Here is a 20,138-nt window from a genome sequence, read left to right on the forward strand (position 1 = left end):
TAACGAGGTAACGTCATAGCGAGCTACCCTGAAGACTGAATACTCACCTCAAAAATTCCGTTTTGCATTGTGAATTTATTTTTAGTAGTCGGACTTGGAGTACACAAATATTTCGATAGAGAAAATCAATGTTGCGACAAAATCGCCACCTCCCACCGTTATGATCGCGCCAGAGGTCCCAAGAACGGCGCTAAAGCGAGACGGCACTGTAGGGAGCAATTCTGGAAAATCTAGTTTGCCATTTTTCATTTATTTGAAACGCTCGAACTCGTAGTAGACGAATTTTCGAAACGGATGCTATGAAAACACGAACGATTCCGAGTGAGAGAAGCAAATCCTCAGTGAATTACCGACAAATGCTTCGAAATTAGTCGCCTCTGCCCAAAATCGAGCGATTCCGGGCCTGGTCGGGCCGGGCTGGGCCGGGCCGTGTACGCGCGAGCAACTTTCTAACGATTGTAAGTAGTTAGGGAGCATGTTCGTCGACCAGGAAACTATCTCACTCTCTCTCTCTCTCTGTGCCGGGGCTAAATTCGTTTCCAATTAAACCACAACCAGTCGCGCCAATCCTCCGTCGCTAATTTCATCCTCTTTTCTATTCCGGTTGTTTCGGTTGCGGAACCGACCGTTTTTCCTCTCGGTCGGTGTCACGGTTTGTCCGCTGCTTGTGTCGCTGCCCATACCGTGTCCTCCCACCAACCAACCCCCCCCCCTCCCCTTGATATCCTCTACCTTTCGACCACCACCCACACACCACCTGTCTCTCGCTTCCTCGACGAGCGTTCTCCCTCGACGTTGGTTTGTCACGCTTGTCCGATTATCGACGGATTAACCACCGGGTTGTGCTGGCCGGCGGTGATGCAAGCGATGCGGTCGACCACCTATTCTCGACGCGGCTCGTCTCGACGTGAAACCACCCGTCACGTAATTATATTGAACAGCTTCGAGATGTAACGCGTACGCGACGAGATGTCGAAAGCGACGCGACGCGACGCGACACGACACGACGCGTTTCGCGAAAATTGGAGAACTTTCGCTCGAGACGCGGCTGAACCCCCTGGTCGGCGAATCGTGGCACGAGCCACGGGGCTGTCAAGTTGCTCCCACGGAGCCCCAGACGGTTGCCATAAAACCGGTACAACACGTTTCTTTACGGAAAGTTAGGAAAGTTGTTAATATTATGTGAGGTTTTAGTCGGAGAGCTCCGACGAATTAGTCGGTGGATTTTTCGGGAAGTAATTTGTGTCAGAGGTTCCCAACTTGCGCCACCCTACGGTCCTAGAAAACCACCATAAAATTGTGGAATCCAATCCTGTAGGTAAAGATGAAACAGTTGATAGTATTTTACAAACTTTTGTTTGGACAACTTCAAAAAATTCAGAGTCAGAGGTTCTCAAATTTCTGCCCTACAGAGCCTCAGAAGACTGTCATAAAATTGGGTAATGTATTTCGTTAGATTCAGCTCGAAAAGTCGTAGATCTTTCCTGCGAAACAATAAAAAAATTATATCAGTGATTATAGAACCTCCCCCGTGTGATAAATATTCAATACGCCTTCACAGTGCAACTTTTATGCACGGCAATATATTAAATCCGGAAAGCTTGCATCACCGAATCATTGTGCGTATACACCCCATCAAATATTTGTACCCCCCTATTATACTGCATAATGTTTTTACAGAAATGGTACGCGGAAACAACGGATAACCGAATAATACTTCCTCCATTCAAGCTACGCCCGTCGGAGGGGATTTCTATGGGCGAGCTAATAACTCGAATAGCATCGTGGAAATGAATTTCTCGGGAGAGTGATATCAAAAAGTATGAATCAAATGGAAATATTTGTTCTCGTTATTGTGGTTCGTTAATTTTTCAATTTAGCCGTGCGCCGGGCCCGCTCGCGTGCGCAATCGAATCAGAAAATTTCGCGATCCACGAAGACCGTATATTTCATTATTTCGAATAAGCGGGCGATGCATTAATGTCAGGGCAGGTAGGCATCGTTTAAACGTTTCCCAGTCGTAATTAGCGAATGGAAACGGTGTTGCACTGTTCGAAAAGCTCGTTCCGACGAAAATCTCGTTCGCCGGCCCGGAATTAAGGACGAGTTCTTTCCGATCGCAATTTACAATAATCGAGGACACGGATTCGATTATCCAGTTATTGATATCGATATTAGAGCCGGCTAAATTCGATTTGCCCGCGAGCCCGGCTCGAGAGTTTTCCAGCCCCGGTTGAAACACGCCGGAAAACAGCTTCGAGAACCCGATGGAAAACTCGAGAGCCTAATTTAATCAGCGTCCCGATCGACGAATCAAATTTTCAGCGAGCCCCTCCGCACTGTCGCGAACCTTTCGGCCTGTCCAAGACGCGATCGCTCGAGCACAAAGCCTGCCACTCGCGTATTAATTAGTATCACCATCGAAACTCGCCGATCGATACCCTGTCTCAATATTCAATTCGAAACTCGCTTGAATGCGCAGGGTTCCTCGAGTCCGTGCTTCTTTTGCTACTTTTCAGAAGCTAGCTACAACCTAACTTAACCTCGTTTAGCTTTCATTTAAAAATCAGAGAGGGAGAGAGAAATTACCCCGATGATCGAAATCTTCCTTCCAAATCGCACTCTAATGCCTGATGAAAGACTTCGGTATTCGCAAGATTAAAAATATTCGACCAGAATAAAATTAAATTATTCTCTTTCATGAAATTGAATGTGCCCAACGTCTCCAAGTTTTCCTACAAAAATGTTGATACGAATTTCCCTGGTACACACGCGAAAAACGTGCAGTGCCACGGACGTGTATACGACCGCTCTATTAATTAGTATTAATACCACACCGTCGGAATAAAAAGTCCGTTTTAATACACGGCGGGTTTTAATGGGAGATTTACAGAATTCCGCGGTGTTCCGCTCCGAATGGTTCGCTTCTTACTTTGACTGTTTGTGGAAATGGTCGAGCGGTGGGTACAAAGCGTCATAAAACGGTGGGAAATAGCGGCCATATTTAAGCCAGACCGCGGCATATTTAACGCGAGCCCACGGCTTCTAATTACAAGCTGAACGGAAAAGTTTCCGCGTGAAATTAAGTCGAAGGTTTACGACGTCGACGAGGAAACTATTTGACCGAACGACTAATAAAGATGAGCGTTTCGGGATGGGAAGTTCGACGAAGTCTGGAACCGTAGTTCCAACTGAGCGTGGATGATGCTGGGAACGTGTTGTAATTACTCGTTTCTTGCGGTGCTAACGTTACTACGAGTACGTATCCATTAGATGGGCCAGATAAAGATGTTGCCGCGTTCTGTCGTATTAACCTGAATACTCATATCATCTCCATAAAAGAATCATTCTCCCGGGTTCGTGTTCCATTTATGCTGCACGCTAATTTAATTAGTACACCGCTGGACTTGAGGTCACAGGGAAGTAGCATTATTTTGAGAAAAAAAATTCTGGGCATGCATTCTATCTTAACAATTAAGTACTCTCAACTTGAGCTTCTAGTTTTTATTACATTCTTGCCGGAAAATGTGAAAAGAATTTATTGGGACCTTGCTCTTTCGGCAATCTTGCATTGATTTATATACGAGACATAAAGATTAATTTATTTGTTTACTGCACTTTCAGAAAGAAATAGCATTTATATGCGATTAATCTGTATGAAGAACTGAATAAATATGTACAAGAAATTTTGTTGTACGTTGCTTCGTTTTCGAGATAATCAAGTATGCAGGTACGCTAGATATGTCTGACCATGGTCGACGGTTTCTACTTACTACAAGTACTAGTGCCATCGAACGAATTTTTGAAATGAAACGAAGTGGTCTGCATGGTTTTGAGGTATTTTTTTTTACCACAAAACCAGCCTGCATATGCCGTATTCATTACCTTCCCCATGTACGGTAACCGTTGCGTATCATTCCCTCATTTGTATCACAATTCACGGGCGTACTAACAAAGTATTATTAATACGAATTCATTACAATATTAATTCCAAACGCAATTATTTATTCCCCTGTTATACCGCGCGTTGATATTTCATCCCGCCGCATTTCATCCTCTAACTACCCCCAAGAAAACACCGTCACCCGCTATTTCGTTAATTATTAATTTTACTCCATTACTTCTTCTTTTGTATGTTTCTCCTCTCAGTGACGATTATTCTACAATCATAAACTACAATTACCATTGTTTTCGCCAGTCAGTGTGCAGAAATTTTGAATTGAGTTGTTTAAATCCTGTGATTGTTCTGTTACTCGTTCCATGTTTTGTATTGTTTTGTTAAAGATGGACTGAAGTAACATAATATGGTTGTTACTGTCAATGCCTGTACAGAAGTCTTTCAATTCCCTTTTGTTCAAAGCAATACAACATTTTAATATTACACATATGCTCACTGTTATTGTAATATCGAGTATCATTTCATTCTTCTGATCGTGGATGAATGGTTAATGATATGCGGTGTATTTTTTATGATTTTGATGAATGCATTGGACGTAATACCCAGCTGTAACAATTATTGTAATTGGATCCATTGCTCCTGCTACCGATTGTGTTCAGTCGTACAAACCGAGCGTTTGTTGCTATAGTAACTCTTCGTAGATTTAACGTGGAAAACCTTTTTGCTAATAATGGAAGCCAGTGAGAAATTGACGAATACAAATTCGCCGTATATAAAAGAAATATTAGAAAAAAAAAATATTTAAAATATACAAGAATATATTCAAGAATTTATCTAATCCAAAAGAACGCTCGATTCTCCAATTCATTTCGATTTTTCATTTCACAGAAATTTCCAAAAACCCCAAACCGATCATTGGCTAGCTCCGAGTCCCCAATCCATCGATCACCGCGATTTCTAACCGTGGATCGCGATTCCCGCAGCCATGGGATCACGGCGCGGAACAGCGGAAGTAAACGACGCGAAATTACCGGCAATTATTAAATTACAGCGACGACTGCCGCGGTAATTATCACGGGCACCCGCCGCCGCCGGGATTATAGATTTTACGCCGGACAAATTCGTTTAATGTCGACCCGCGTGCGTATCGCATCTCTTTCTCTTTTTGTCTCTTTCTCTCTCCCTCTCTCTTTCCCTCTGTGTGTATCCAGCCGGCGAAAAACCATCGTATCGATCGCCGGCTCTCGTTACGAACGGCGAGAAACCAGCCTCTCTATGCACCCGTGTACCTGTGTACCTGTGTACCTGTGCACGTCTATGTGTATACATATTTTTTTATTTTCCGAGGGGAACGCGGCTGCTCGCGACACGGCCGAGGTCGCATCGAAATTCACGCGAGAACCGTCGTGAAAAACCATCGTTAGGAATATAAATAAAACTGTTCGCTTTATAGATCTGATTCCCGGGTCCTCTCCTCTCGGTGCCGACGCCTTTTGGGACCGGCAACGCGATTATAGCGAGCGAACAACGCTATTCTACCCGACTCATTCTACCCTCTCAAGTCTTTTGACAGGTGTTTGATAGTAGGTATAGGTATTTACGCCGATATTTCACTACAGTTTTCCTTCGATATAAGGCGACGACTCGGGACCGGCCTTTCTCGTATTTCGGATGAAGAAGAAGAAGAGAAGGCGATAGCGATTTTCTTATTTCGAAATAAAAAGCATTATATCGGAATAAAATTGCACGTATTGACGGTCGCTCGAGCCTATCCCCACCGCGACGGGTCACGAATGACTCCGGCATAGCATACGGAGGGTTAAACACCAAACAAACAATCGATATACGAATTTTCCACAATATTTACCCTGAAAGTATCGTTCGCCTACGGTCCAATCGAGCCAGTATTTTTATACAAAACACGCGAACAAATTCAAAGGCAACTACCACTTCAAACGCGATCAATGAAATATGTCAAGTTCTTTATACGGGTCTCTTCGTTATGCAAATTCTTTTTTGCTTTTGTGACGTTGTCCGTTCGCGAAATTTTTTATATCGATTCCGCCGGCATATTTATATTTCCAGTTGAAAGGAGAGTGAGGGAGAGGAATGTCTACTCGCCGGACGAATTAATTAGTTAATTAATTAATTAACGGGAAAAGAAACGTATTAATTACAGTCCGGTTGTTCGATATCGATGCGGTATACACAGTCGGCTGTCATAGCCCCGACCCCCGGATTAATATGGATAAACTCGACGGATAGCAGGGCATTCATTTCCATTCGCTCGTGTCGCGTCTTCGTTCGATAACCCGGCGAGCTCGAACGTCGTTTAATCGAAACAGTTAATTTGCAAGCTCGTCAGCGAGCACGACGAGCACCGAAAACGAGCCGCGAGCCGCGCGCAAAAAGCCCCAGGCCCGCACAGCACCCGAGCAATTGCTTTTGCAATTATTTTTAATAAACCCTCAAGAATTAATTGCGTTAACCCCTGCCCGCGAAACGAGACGCACAAAGCCGTCACCGGCGCGAGGAATTCGCTTTCCCGGCCGTGAAAAATGCCATTCGCCGCGCAATTCTTTCCTCGACTTCGATTTTATACCAACACCGTACACGGTTGCTGAATTTTTCAAGAGTAGAATGGCTCGCGCCGTAGAATCCCCCTATGGGAAAATAAAGTGTGATTGGTTATTACCTCGACAACGATGCCTTCCCCGTGAATAAGCTGCTCTGCGACAAGTAGACAGTTTTATGCAACGTAGACGTGCGAGAACGGTAAAAATGCATTGTTTTTAGTGAAATTGTGCTTGTTGAAGTTCAACGTATTTTTGTTTGCGGTAATTTATGAAACTGGAGAAGAAAATTAAAACGAATTAAAAATACGGCATCGATGTTCGCAGATTCATCACGTAATTTGTGTGTTCTTATTCGGTGAAAGGAGCTGGTTTTTAATTTTTTAGATTATTCGCTCTCTAACCCCACAGGTGTCCAAAGAGACTGGCCCCGTGGATCAGTCGGACGATCGATGAAACGATCCGGCGAAAATCGGGTGACAAACGTAAACCGGTGAACAGGCCTGGCTTTGCGGCGTCACGTTTCCCTTTACGGATTGTGCCCAACAGCAGGACACGTTCGGTGCAGATGCACGTGGATGCACTGGAGAGGAGGTTCTCGCGCGACCGGTGCAGCCCAGCGAGATATTGGTTTTGGACAAATACTATGGGCAAGCACGGCTGACATAACGATACTCGATCCTCCGCTTTGTTCCCCGCAAAAGGAGTCGGGAAACGATTCCCCCGTGGTCTCCTCTTACCCGAATAAAAATTGATTTCCCGCTGTCCTATTCAACAAACAGAAAGAAAATAATCGGAGTCCGAATTGTGCGATCCCGTTTTCCCCCGAATCATTTGTCCTCGTTGAAAACGGCCTCGCGAATCAATTTCGCGAAAGCCAGGCTGGAATTGAACTGCGCTGAATCTGCTGCGAATTTATTTTCTATAAATTTGTAAAGGTAGTCAATAAATAAATAGAATTCGTTTTTTTTTCTCTCGTGAAAATTGAACTGCGCTGATAGGAATTTCTGCGTTGCGCATTTTTGAAGAGTTGAAGAATGCATGAAGCTGGTCTAGCAATTATTTGTGCTTTTATATGGAAGTATTAAATAGTTGCAGGGTGAACGATTTACTAGGATTTATTTCTTCGTGAAACTTTAATTCACTGAATCAATGAAGAAGGAGAAATGGTTCCTGTTTGTCTGCACTCTTTTGGACTGGTCTATGAAATTGAACAACATAGACATTTATCTTTTTTTTCGTAATAAAATTAGTAAATTGAAAGTGATTCAAAGGTACCTAAAAATTCCTTAAATGTTTTTACTATTTTGTCTTTACTATTGCAGTCTACAAATTACAAATATATTTTAAACAGAAATGCACAGGTACAAGGAAGAAAATATCCTGATAAACAGCAATACGTGCTTAATATAAAGCAATGCAGCAGAATTTGTTGAAATACGTGTGCACCGTGGAATGTTGGTCGAAAAGCACTCCGCTTCGGACGAGTTGAACCGAAAGCGAAGAAATTCAAGCAGAATTTTTAATTTTCCAGGAAGTGCGCCAGGGTCGGGTGAAAGGTGGGCGGGAGAAAGGGTTCACGAAAAATAGGCTTCGCGATGAAAGAGTTGAAAACAAAAGCAGACGAACTCGCGCGGAATTTTTAATACTACCAGGACCGGGTGAAATGCAGCAGGGACAAGGGGGGACGAGGTGAGGGGGCGACGAACAGGGGTCCGCTAAAAAGGTAAAGGTTCAATCTGTAGCCGGGGCAATCAGTCGGTCGCGATTTACTACAAACAAACAGCGTTCTCTCCCGCGTGCTGTGTGTCCAAAGCATTAACTACAAATGTCACGGACGGGGAACAAAAAGCCGGGTGATCCGGCGAGTTTGCATGCATTAATAATAATAAATCGCGGGGAACGGACGCGCGATAGAGGGCCGGGTCTCGCGCGAGCGCGTTAATAATACGCGCGATGTTGTCGCGCCGCTAATTCCGCGTTGTCATTCTAATCGATCCGGCCCCGTTCAATTATTCGTACGGCATCGGTGTAATTGCACGGCGTTGCCCTCGATCGCGCGGAACGATCCCGGTTTCATTATCCCGCGAAACGACGATCACGCTGCTGCCCCGAATCGATGCGATTCCACGGAATCGACTTCGCAACTCCGCGAATATTTGGCTGGCCTGCCGATGAACCGGATCTTGGTTGTGCGGCGAGTTTTGCACTGTTTTCGAACGATATTTAACCCCTTGGACTAGATAAAATTCAAAAAGAGAATGTACCGATCGAGATTGCGGCCAACGACGACAGGACCAACTAAAAAACATTTTTCCCCGGGTTGTCCGGTTTTCGTCAACGTAAAAAAAGTGTCCTTTTATTCGGTTAGAACGGTTGTCACCGCGATCGGGGAGTCCAATCACGAACGCGCGATGGGGACACGGCCCTCGGCGGCGGGACAGCTGCTGGAAAATTTAGTTTGCGAGGAACTCGAATAACTCGCATAAATTTCCACGTTCGGTTTTTGGACAGGGTCGTCGGTCACTCGCCCGTTGCCAATTTCTATGCCAGACCGGTGCCACGGCCACCTACGCGTTAGTTTTCCAACTGGGAACACGCGATCCCCGGCTGCGTGGATTCGACGGGTGCACTCGATGCAGCGCGATGCACGTGCTCCTCCGGCTCGGACCGACAATTCTTCCTTTCCACTGTCACGGTCCTTCTATCCCCGATTTTAACTGCGACCAAGCGATCGACAAATGAATATTTCCCGACTGCCCGAGCATCGCGAAGTTTGAGAATTTCTGTCGAATGCTAAGAATAATGTCCCTTTCAGTTGCTCAAAAGCAAACATTTTTACCATAGCTTTGTATCTCGTCGACTAAAGTTCACCGTAAAATTTAATTTCTCTCTCAAACAAAACCTAGTCGCAAGGTTGCTGAAGATTTGCCAAATTTTCACTCAATAATCCAAAAAACGGAGTCTGGCATCAGGTCTAGCTCTCGGAGCGTTCTACTCTTGATTAAGAAAAGTGCCCTTACACGCTTATCTCCCTAAGCTCCCAACAAATAGGCATATGTATCTCATACGATGATCCCGATAAGACTCTTCCCCGGAAAACTCTGGAACCATAAAGGATAATCTGGGTTAGCGGTATTACGACGTCCTGGAGGACCCAGGCGGAGATCGTTTACCCGATAAAATAATTCCCGGGTTCCTTTCCTACGTTGATTCCGTCCGAGGGTGCTCCACATCATCCAATATCTGTTTCCCATTATTCCGTGGTTCATTCTATCGCCGATCAGAACAGTAAATTGAAAACCAATAACTGAGCTGTTTCTTCGCGATGAAATTCATTCGAGGGGACCATCGGGAACAGGAATTATGCAAACGAGCGGGTGCGGAGGGTTGATTCTGCTAATGCGGCGAGAGAAGCCGCGTAAGAATGTTTCGCGACGATGCTCCACCAGTTCATGCTCTCCTTGTTTCTTGCTAAATTCAATGTAGCTGAAATAAACCTCGATTCAGGTTTCCAGAGCTTAACGCGTTCGCTGTTTGTTTCACCGTCTACCTTCAATGTTAAAATGTTTTACCAAATACAATTCACCTTCTTCGCGGAATATTCAAACATTTTGACAGAGTCTTGAGTGAGTTGAATCTATTATGCTGTCTGCTACGCTGGTTAAATAGCAAATAGACAAATTTTATGTGAATTGCGAGATTGTAAACGTCACGTGTGCAAATGGATAACCGCGTTCTTAGGAGCTGCGACGCTTCATCGTACGACTCGAATTCGCCGTGCCGCGAGTTCATTATCGCGAAAAGTATCGGGGGAGTTTCTGGACAACGGGCGAGTGTCATTATCATCGCGAGCGGGCTCGGTTCGCGTGGATGGATGTGTCGCTCGTCACACGGAACGGAAGCACGAGCGTCCGCGCGACAGCCTGGAAATTAATTTACATGAAACGCTAATTTCGGGACAATGGTCGCGGCAGAATATGCGGGGACCACCGGCCGTTTACGAGCCGTCGCGTCCGCGACCGGGAGATTTTTCACCGGCCGGGAGAGGCGAAAAAGCTTCGGAACGGAAGGAACCGGAGAGCTTTTATTAGCTTTCCCGACGGCCCGTGTCTAGAGGAACCTAATAAAATTGAGAATGTCGCGGTGGCACGGTTTTTAACCATCGTCGGGATCCTCTCGACCACTCTATGGCCTCGGAGTGTTTAGCTCTACTTCGCACACTTTGTTGCTAATGCTTCGGATGTATATTTTTGCACGATACTTCTTACCCGAGACACGCGGATCCGCTTGGGGAACTGTGCGTTTACGAGTATGAGAGGCGTAATGAATTTCTTCCCTCTCCTTTAATTTGTTTCGTTTATTCGATTAAAGATTCCGCGATGTTCGTACAATGTAATATTGTTTGGCGATGCTATTCATACGAATCCTCCAACTCAGACAGATCGTTCTATATTTCTGCACAAAAGCGCTAATTTTATTCTATTGAATTCCGCCGGATGAATTCTGAAACGTATAAATTAATTCGTGTTATACATTTCATGCATATTGCGCGAGGAACGCGATTACCACATTCTACAAAAACCCACAAATGAAACACGGCTATAATTAGGAGAAAGCGTACGCCATATTCAACAGCAGACCGCTTGATATTTCGCAGTGGAGATTGAACAAACTGTACGAAATGCCAAATGAATTCACGTTTACAATATTTTCGAGAACTGCGAATGCACGACACCGCAGTCTAATTACTAGTAGCACCGACGAATCCGTTAGGAAAATCAAATTTACTTTGTCATACGTGTTCTTACATTATTAAATAAGTTGCTGTGATTTCGTGAGACTTTTATGAACATCGAGAGTATAAAATACGGTTTTAAAAAAGATTAAAAATTATTTTCGAATACGTTCAAAAAATCGTTCCATATATTTCACGTTCTTGCGTAGCCGCCGACAAGAAGCGGCTCGACCTGGGGGTCCGAGGGTCCACGTCGGGGGCCCCACATTCTAATCAATTACACGCAAAAAGTAATTAAGCCGGTGAAATAGTGCGGCACATTATTTTCCTGGGGCGGTAGCGGCGCAAAACATTCGAAATTCTCGTCGCAGCGGCGCGGTCCGGGCCGGGGCCCTCGTAAATCTGCGGTCGCTGAGGTCCACCGAGTGTCCTGTGACCGCCATTCCTCTTCGGGGGCGCTCCCCAGACGGCACTGCAGTCCGTCTGGCCGACCATATATGCACTTCCTTGTAAAACGCAGCCGCACAAGACGCACGGGCTCACCGGCGCACGTGTTACTCGTTAAATAACACCAGAACTTCGGGCTGGACCGAGGTACCGGTACCGGTTGCTGGTTGATGACCGAACTAATCGGACGACCAGCTGCCGAGACCCGCTAGATTTCACTCCCGCTGCAAGAACATCCATTCCTCTTGATGAACAGCGGCCTTCTGCAGCCAATTTTCGCGCGTTCTCGATTTAGCGGACGCCGCGCCGACTGATCGCCTTGGTCCGCTCACAATTTCCTCGGGAAACCCAGCTTCGTTGAATACACTAATCAGTGTACGCTGAAGTTTTTTTCAAAGCGATGGCACGTCTTATATTAATCTTTTTTCCAGAATTGATTTAGCTACTCTTTATACAGAACTATTTAAATCGTAAAAGTAAAGTTTTTACTAGAGAGGATGATATTGGAATTTTAACAAGGTCCAATGCCGAAGATATCGAGCCAAGTGAACCCGTTCGCCCGTCGATTCTCGAATTCGAGGCGATCCGTTCGGCTCCAGACACTCAGCTAGAAGAATGGTTCGTTCCTTCCGGTTTTACGACGCGTCCTCCGTTCCCCCAGCATTGAAATTCAAACCGCGTTTTATTAGAATCATCCACCGCCCAAACTTTCTCTTTGAGGCGTCCCAGGAATGTATAAACAAGCCCGAAAGAGAGAGAGAGAGCTCCGGCCGCGCGTTTCTCCGCTTCTGCTTTTTGAACGCGAGACCGCCGCGGGTGAACAACGCGCGAGAGAACTTCTCCGCTTTAATCCCTCCGCGCGTTGAATCGTTTTCATTCTTTGTCGAACACGACCGGTAGAGCTTGGCTCGTGATCCCGTTGAAAAAAGATGTCCCTGCTCTTCGGACGAGAGTCCACTTTAACGCCGTCCATTTGGCACAGTCCTCTATTCTCGCTCGAAATTGATGGCTTCGTTCCCGGTCGATCCTTTCGGATCATAAGTAATTCGTGGAGGAAATGTTTTTCGTGGATGCCCGTCGTGATCCGAGTCGGCAAACAAATTCGTAAAGATCGCTCTTTCCTAGAGGCGCATTTAGGAATCTTTGTTTAAAGCAAAACGTCTCGTGCAATTCCTGTCTTATTAATTAATAGACGAAACACTGATCGGCGACTCGCATTACATTAATAACTCATTACTAGACTGTGGATGTTTATGCGAAATAAAAATATTCTGAATCAATTGTAAGCAACGTAATACAATTAACCTTTACGTATCTTATAGAAAGGATAAGGGATGAAGGGATCCCTGTATCTTATAGGGATTGGTAGATCAGTGTCGGTGACAAGTTTCCATAGGCGACGGTATAGTTTTATGCTGTGCTACTTGCTTTGTCAGATTTACTAATTTTTCTTGTGCTTGATAAATCTGTGACACTCTATTCTGACACCACTATGTCCAGAAATAAACGAAATTCTATTTAGAACACGTGAACATGTTTGTTAAAAAGGAGGAGGATGAAGCGTCTGACCATTCTCAAGCTGCACTACTTACTCCCCTATATATTTCTCTATTTTTCTTACCTCCTGGATAGCAATGTTCCTGAGTGAATTAAATTACACCACAATTTACATTTAATTTTGAAAAAGATTTAGTTCCAATTTCGCTTACAATCTATACGAACTGTTAATATTAAATTAATTTATATAATCCCAGAGAATCGGTCAGAGACCAATTCAAAGATCGAAATCGATCAATCGACCGCTCCATCGGGAAAATCTCTAACGGGGCTCGATCATCGTGGAGAACGAAGTCAACGGAAGCCGAAAACTCTCGCAGGCCACTCCCACGAATTGTTTCGAGTTTCCCCTGGCGGAATCGAGTGGACCTGTTTACCCGGCCCGGTAAACTTTCGCCCTGTCCGCCCTCGAATCGCGCAAATGGGGCATTACGAAATTAACCGCGGGAACTTGTATCGCTCTCCACTCTATCCGTCGAAGTATCTCTACACCGTTTCCAGGAATATACGACTTTGATAAACAACGATTTTCCCCGATTCACGGAGAGCCCGACTCGGCCCGGCCCGGCCCGGCCCGGCCTAGCCGCCCACCGTTTGCAATCTACTATAGATTACTCGTCCGTTTAGTTCTTTATAGTCCGCCTCGTATCGCGTCGCGTGTTTCATTCGAGTTTCTGGTCGCGGGCTCGCATACGACGAGACCGTATGTTTCCCGAGCTTTGTTATCGGTTGAATACTCCGTAATACGCTTTCAACTCGGTTGTTTTATTTTTTTTTTTCCTTTTTTACTTCGCGTTGTTGCTTGCTTCTATGCTCACTTTATCGAGTTTCCCTTTCAGTCGCCTCTTTAGGATCCGTCGATTCAATTTATTGTACGGCACCGATCCCCGCATTGCCGGATCATTTTTGCAATTAACGGGGTGTTGAGGCTATTGTGCGTGGCTCGAGGTGAATAGAAAAATGTTCGATTTGTCGACAGGGGAACACAATTTCTTACTGAATCGAGACACAATTAGACCGCGGATCTTTGTGAAGAGTTGCGACTTTCGAATTGTGGTAGAAGTACTGGTACACTTCTTTGCATTTTAGAGAAGGATTATCTTGCTTTACGCGACAACTATTGTCGCAAGTAGCGACCCCAGTGCTATGGAGTAACTGCGATGTAGAACTTCCGACGAGGAAGGAACGACGAACCTAACATGTGAACCCCACATAGCTGGCGTGCACGCGTATTGTGGATGTATCGAAGGCTGCGTGGGTGTGTCTACTGCGAATTTCCGGCGGAAGAACCGACCGTCCCCGACACGATGTAAAACAAACGGACATTTCACCCGCAAAATCACGTCCACGCGAATACGACCATGCCCCACGCTCGAGCATACGTCTGGGCGATCATATAAACAGCCTAAATACACATTCGCTTTTAACATCATAATAAATGATTTTTAATTGTAATTTAAATTGTGTTGGGAGAGAAGTACAACAGCACAGTTGCATGAAGCGTTTTCAGTATTTGAGTTCATCATTTTTTAATATTAATAAAAGCTACCTAATGAAGAAGCCACCTTTGAAAAGAACTGTATGTATTTTAATACACAGTATAATATAACAGAATTTCGTCGGAAATGAAGGGGCTATTAGGTGAATCCTTCGGTCAGGACACCCTGGACAGGGTCATATCGTGCATGGTCGAAGTGCATTCGCTCGAACGATTCGAACAGAGAGACAGGAGAAGAGGGGCAGAGGAGGATTGCAAGAGAACTTCGGTGTCCATCGTCGGTATCGCAAACACTGGCAGCGAATCCGCATACTGTTAGAGGAGATCCCCGATCCAAAACGGCGATCATGGAACTTTACGAGGTCATTCGAGCGTGAAAGCCTAAAGTGGTGCGCGCTGCACTCGGCCAATGTACTCGCAGGCCCATCCAAGGGCCGCTTTTACCGATCCTCGGAAGAAAGGGTCGACCGCGAAGTGACTCAAAGACCCTTTTCAAACCGGCTCAAGATACACCGGGGCACTCTATGAAGCTGCAATTCACGACCGGATGTCTTTCGATGGACCAGACCTCGAGCTAATTAAGGAGAACTTTTCCCCCCACCACGAAACCCGGGGGCCAAGTTGAAAACTTCGGTGGAGAAAAGTTCGACACAAATCGGAGAAAAGAAACCGCATCGGATGAACTGGGTTATCGGGAAATTTAGAAACGATGCGGGAAATGAAAGAATGCAACCGGCGTTAATCCGTGGGAGGAGGAAAAGTTTGTGAAATGTGCATCTGAGTGCAAATCTTGGATTTTATCTTACTTGGGCGACGATTTTGATGGTTGAATTAATCGTCGTACTGCGATAAAGGTCCCAGTGTTCCCAAGGGTCAGTTTTTCAAAGGTTCTTAGGAATACGAAGGGATAGGATTCCCAAAGATGTTAGAAATACAAAGGACTAGTATTCCCAACGATTTTCAAAAAGGGCCTAGTACTCCCAAAGACCTTAGAAATACAAAGGACTAGTATTCAGAAGATTTTCAAAAAGGGCCTAGTACTCCCAAAGACCTTCGAAATACAAAGGACTAGTATTCCCAAGATTTGTAGGAATACCAAGGGTCAGTATTTCCAAGGTTCTTAGGAACACAAAGGGCCAGGATTCGCAAGAGTTCAAGAATTGAAATGGGTCGGTATTCCCAAAAGATATTAAAAATACTAAGGATATCAAGATCCCAAAGGTATTACGAATTCTAGTATACCAAAAATCTTGGAAATTATCATGCACATGAAAATCGATTCCATACAACGTTCCAACCATCCGTGACTAATGAATCCCCAAACATTGTTAAATTATTCACCCAGTATCACTCCCATCTACTTCTACAATCCATTGCCGGTAGAAACGAGGCTACGGATGCTCCCAGGAGCAATTTCCATTGTATCAATTCCCGCCGCAGTCGAAAAACCAACAACCTCCGTGCGATAGGTCGATGGGCAAAGGGTCGATCGGACCAAAAACTAATCGCCGAAATTTATGCGAGTTGTTCGAGTTGGCGAGGGTAAATACACGGGGAAGGGGTGTATGTGCATCGGGTTCTCCGTTTTACAGCAACTAGCCCCGAGCCTCGGCCACGATCCATTGGTTCGCGAGTTCCCGTGTATATACCCGCGTAGATTAGGTTTCGCGCGACACGTAGCGCTAATGAACGAGGAGGTGTCGTTTGCACCGAAACCGGAGGGGAGAAAATTTTCAAATTTGTGTTTACGCCCCGAGGCTAGCCCCCGCCCACCGCCGTGCAACCATCCCTTGCGCCGAGGTAGCCAGCCAACGTTCGGCCGTGCAAATGAACGCGTAAATACACCGCCCGTAAATACAAGCGAGATTTATCCTTCCGACGGTTCCTACCCTTCGATTTTTCCGCGCCCAACCCCTTGGATCGAATGTTTTCGAACGGCGGGCACAATAACCGCTCTTCATTTGCGCCGGCGGCGGGCTTTACGTTACACATCCCCCTTCTTCATTCTGTACGGCGGATAATGGACCGGCGGAATCGACGAACGGGAATGATAAACAAACGTATCTCCTATGGAAATTCGAGACCGCGACTGGCATGCTCTTTAATGGAGCTTAGAGTCTTATTCGATGAAAGTGATGAGGTAGCGATAGACTGTGTAGCTCTAAACATTTTAGTGGTCCAGCACTTCGAGCTCAAACTTGTGAAACATAAATAATTAGAATCGTTGGAACAAGATCCACGTGCACGCTCCAGCTAATAAACGAACAAACGGTCCACGCAAACGCGTGACTCCAACCCACCAAAATCCGAGCTGCTTAATTAAAATCGACCGAGCAAAAAGGGGCCGCGAGCGAGCAAGGATGCTTCGAATCAAAGACTCTCAGTCGAAAGAGTCCACGGTTCGTTGCCCGTGTTTTCCGGCAGTCTCCTGGTTCCAGAGAATCGCGAGGAGAGAAAAGCGTGGGCGTCGCATGGAAATGAGTGGAGGCACGAAATATAGAAAGCTCCCGGAGAAAAGACGCGCGAACCGAGCTCCGATGTCACGAGACCGGGGAGATATACACGTACACAGGTGCGCAGCAAGGGTAATTTCCTCGGTCACGTACGGCTGGCTGTGTTTTCGTTGGTAATACCAACCAAGCTACCATTCGCGACCCCCCGCGCCCTGCAACGAGGCTTTTTGTCACGGTGACTACCGGCGTGCGCGAAGAAAAGTGGACTTGTAACGGGATGGGTATCCGGTTTCGCGAATCCTGGACACCCTATGTCTGTCTGCTACTGGAATCAAATTTTCTGCGACGAAATTTATACGAGTCCCGTCGCACGAACGCCATTTGCACGTTGTCTGAAGCAGTTTTGAAAATTAGCTGAGAAATCAGCGGTGGGAAATGGCTTTTCCGACGTTCTGACAGATTTTAGCAAAATCTGCGCGTTGACGTGCACCTGAAACACTGCTGGAGAGTTGTTAAAAAATTCCTGGAGTTGGGAAAATCAATTGCTTCACAATTGAGGCATACAAATGAGGAAATCATGCGACTACAATCTCACTGAACGTCGTAGAAAATTCTGACTGTATTGAAAAGTTCAAACTTATGCGATTATGATGTAAGGAATATTGCAGAACCGAGCCAAATCCAGTTCTAATCTTCGAGATCCAGGATCGACGATCCGCTCGAGTGCACAGTGAACTTCCCACAATTTTTTTCCAGATGATCAGGCTGATCTAGATTAATCCGGGCGATCTCCCACGAGCGTCGTTGCCAATTAATCGCGCGACGCTGTCGCCGCGTCAACGGCGCTAATTAGGGATTGCCGCTAATCGAGGCTCGCAGCGCGTCGCAACGCCTTAAAAAGGCGTGGAAACGAGCTCGTTGCCGGGGCCTCGTTCCCGAAGTACACGCGCCCGTCCATCCGTCTTCGTTCTCTCGATCCATTACTCGTTCTTTGCGAGCGATCGCTGCTGCTCGTTCCTTCCCGTTTCAACTTTTTCCGCGCAGTCGACGGACTCTGGAGAGCCGGTCTCTCGCTCGTCGTACACACTGGGACCACACCGTACTTCTCGGCTGGGTATAATCGATTGGAAACCATAATTGGAAGCCGGCAGCGCACGTGAAACAATTAATTAGACCTTAATTAGCTCGCGGCCCAGTTTCAAAGCGGCAGACGCTCGCACGGAGGTGGAAACCGTGAGCCCCCGTCATCCTCGTCGTCGTCGTGTTACCCTTCGAAAACTCGCGGAAGAGATAAAGGGACAGGTTTCGTCCGTCCTATTTAATCCCTTCAACCCGATGCTGACAGCCCCGGAGACCTTATCGCCGTGTAATTATCCTCGCGACCCGTAAAATACGATACGGCTAATTCGCACCCGATAAAGTTAATTACCTTGGCCGGGATTCTGAGACCTTCACCGGGCTCGCAGTCGAAAACCGCTGAGAAAATTCACGCTCTTGATAAAACCGGCCCTTCCTGTCTCTGCTGGCTCTCTAATTGTACTCGACAATGCACAGAAAAGTAGAACATGCATAGAACAATACAGCGGAACCTCGCTTATCTGAACATTCAGTATCCGAGTTCTTTAATGACTGGATACCACGGGAAAACAGTTTAGGCCAAAACTATGTACAATTTACTAAACATTTAGTCTACTGTTGTAACCAAATGAATATGTCCTCCAGTTTAGGGGAAAAAATGAAGACCCTAAAAAGAAACATATACAGCAGTTGTAGACTGTAGGAGAACATCAAAGAGGTTTTCATCAAGCAAAATGATAGAAATGCTACTACAGATGTGCGATTAATTTATTGAGAAAGCTGTTTTAGAGACTCCTCGGAAGTTTCTTCTCGCACAGTCGGAATAATTGCGGAATAAGGGCGCAGTCGGTCTCGATTCCGACAGTAGTTCCGCTCGCAGCAGAATTTAGCCCTGCGTAACTTCGGTTCCGCGATTACTCAGTTCATCTCGGCCGGTTGTATTATCCGGCGGCGTTAGCGGATAATTTAGGCGTGCTTTGTTTCGCGCGAGAATGCACGAAGTTCAGCGCTGAGCTCACCTTGAGGCCGGAGCTATTGGGCCCTGCCACGTCGATACAAATTTCGAAAGCGATGATGCAGCAACTTCGCGCGCCGGAAGTTCAGGCAGTTTCAGGGCGGCTGCTTCCTCAGCGGTTCCCGTCGCCTCCGTAGATTTATCATCGGCTCCGAAAGAAACACAAATCTTCTTCGAAAGATGCTAAACCGTCCCTGATCGATGGTTGCCCGAGGAAACCCAATGAAATTCGTACGGTAATTAGATCGCCGTTTGTTGTTATTGTTAAACCGTGACGTTTTTGTGGGAGGAGATAAAACGAACTTAGCGGAACAGGGACGGGAACATTGTTCAATTTTGCAAGATGATAAATCGCTTCGTCGTTGAAGCGGAATTCCCTTCGGTCCTCGGGCATCCCTGAAATAATCTATGGAGCCCTGGAATTTGCATGAATAATAAATTGCGTACTAAACGTCAAGTTTCCAACAGTTACAGAAATATAATGAGAAGCTTCTCTTAACCGTCGGAACGTAACCCATTCAATTTGCTATAATTCTTATCGCCGCGGTTTTCGCAGTATACGCTGACTACCTTCCGCAAAAACTGTCCGGATGGAAAAACCTTCTTTAATCCTTATTCAACTCTTGGGTCGATTATTTCCATTCTTCGTAACGTGTCCTACATTTTATTATGTTGCGTAAGGTGGACAAGCTCGGTCAACTGGGAGCAAAAGAATTCGCAAATTCAGCTTTCCTTCAAAATCCTTCAGGAAGTTAACTAATTGAATTAAGGTTCACACAAAGTTGTAATGTTCCATTAATCTTGTATGAAAATTTGTCATAGAAGCACCCAGCGACCGGAAGGGCCGTTGAACAAAAAATAAAATTGACTCAATCCCTAGCT

The 20,138-nt window shown here is 45.8% G+C and overlaps 1 protein-coding gene across 1 annotated transcript in view; it reads left to right on the top strand.

The window, feature by feature from the left end:
• The window catches only part of LOC143357939 (spondin-1), a 195,970-nt gene that overhangs the window by 165,481 nt on the left and 10,351 nt on the right, over nt 1-20,138 (top strand). The window lies entirely within an intron of this gene.

The sequence above is a fragment of the Halictus rubicundus genome, chromosome 10 (genome assembly GCF_050948215.1).
Source record: "Halictus rubicundus isolate RS-2024b chromosome 10, iyHalRubi1_principal, whole genome shotgun sequence".
Lineage (NCBI taxonomy): Eukaryota > Metazoa > Arthropoda > Insecta > Hymenoptera > Halictidae > Halictus > Halictus rubicundus.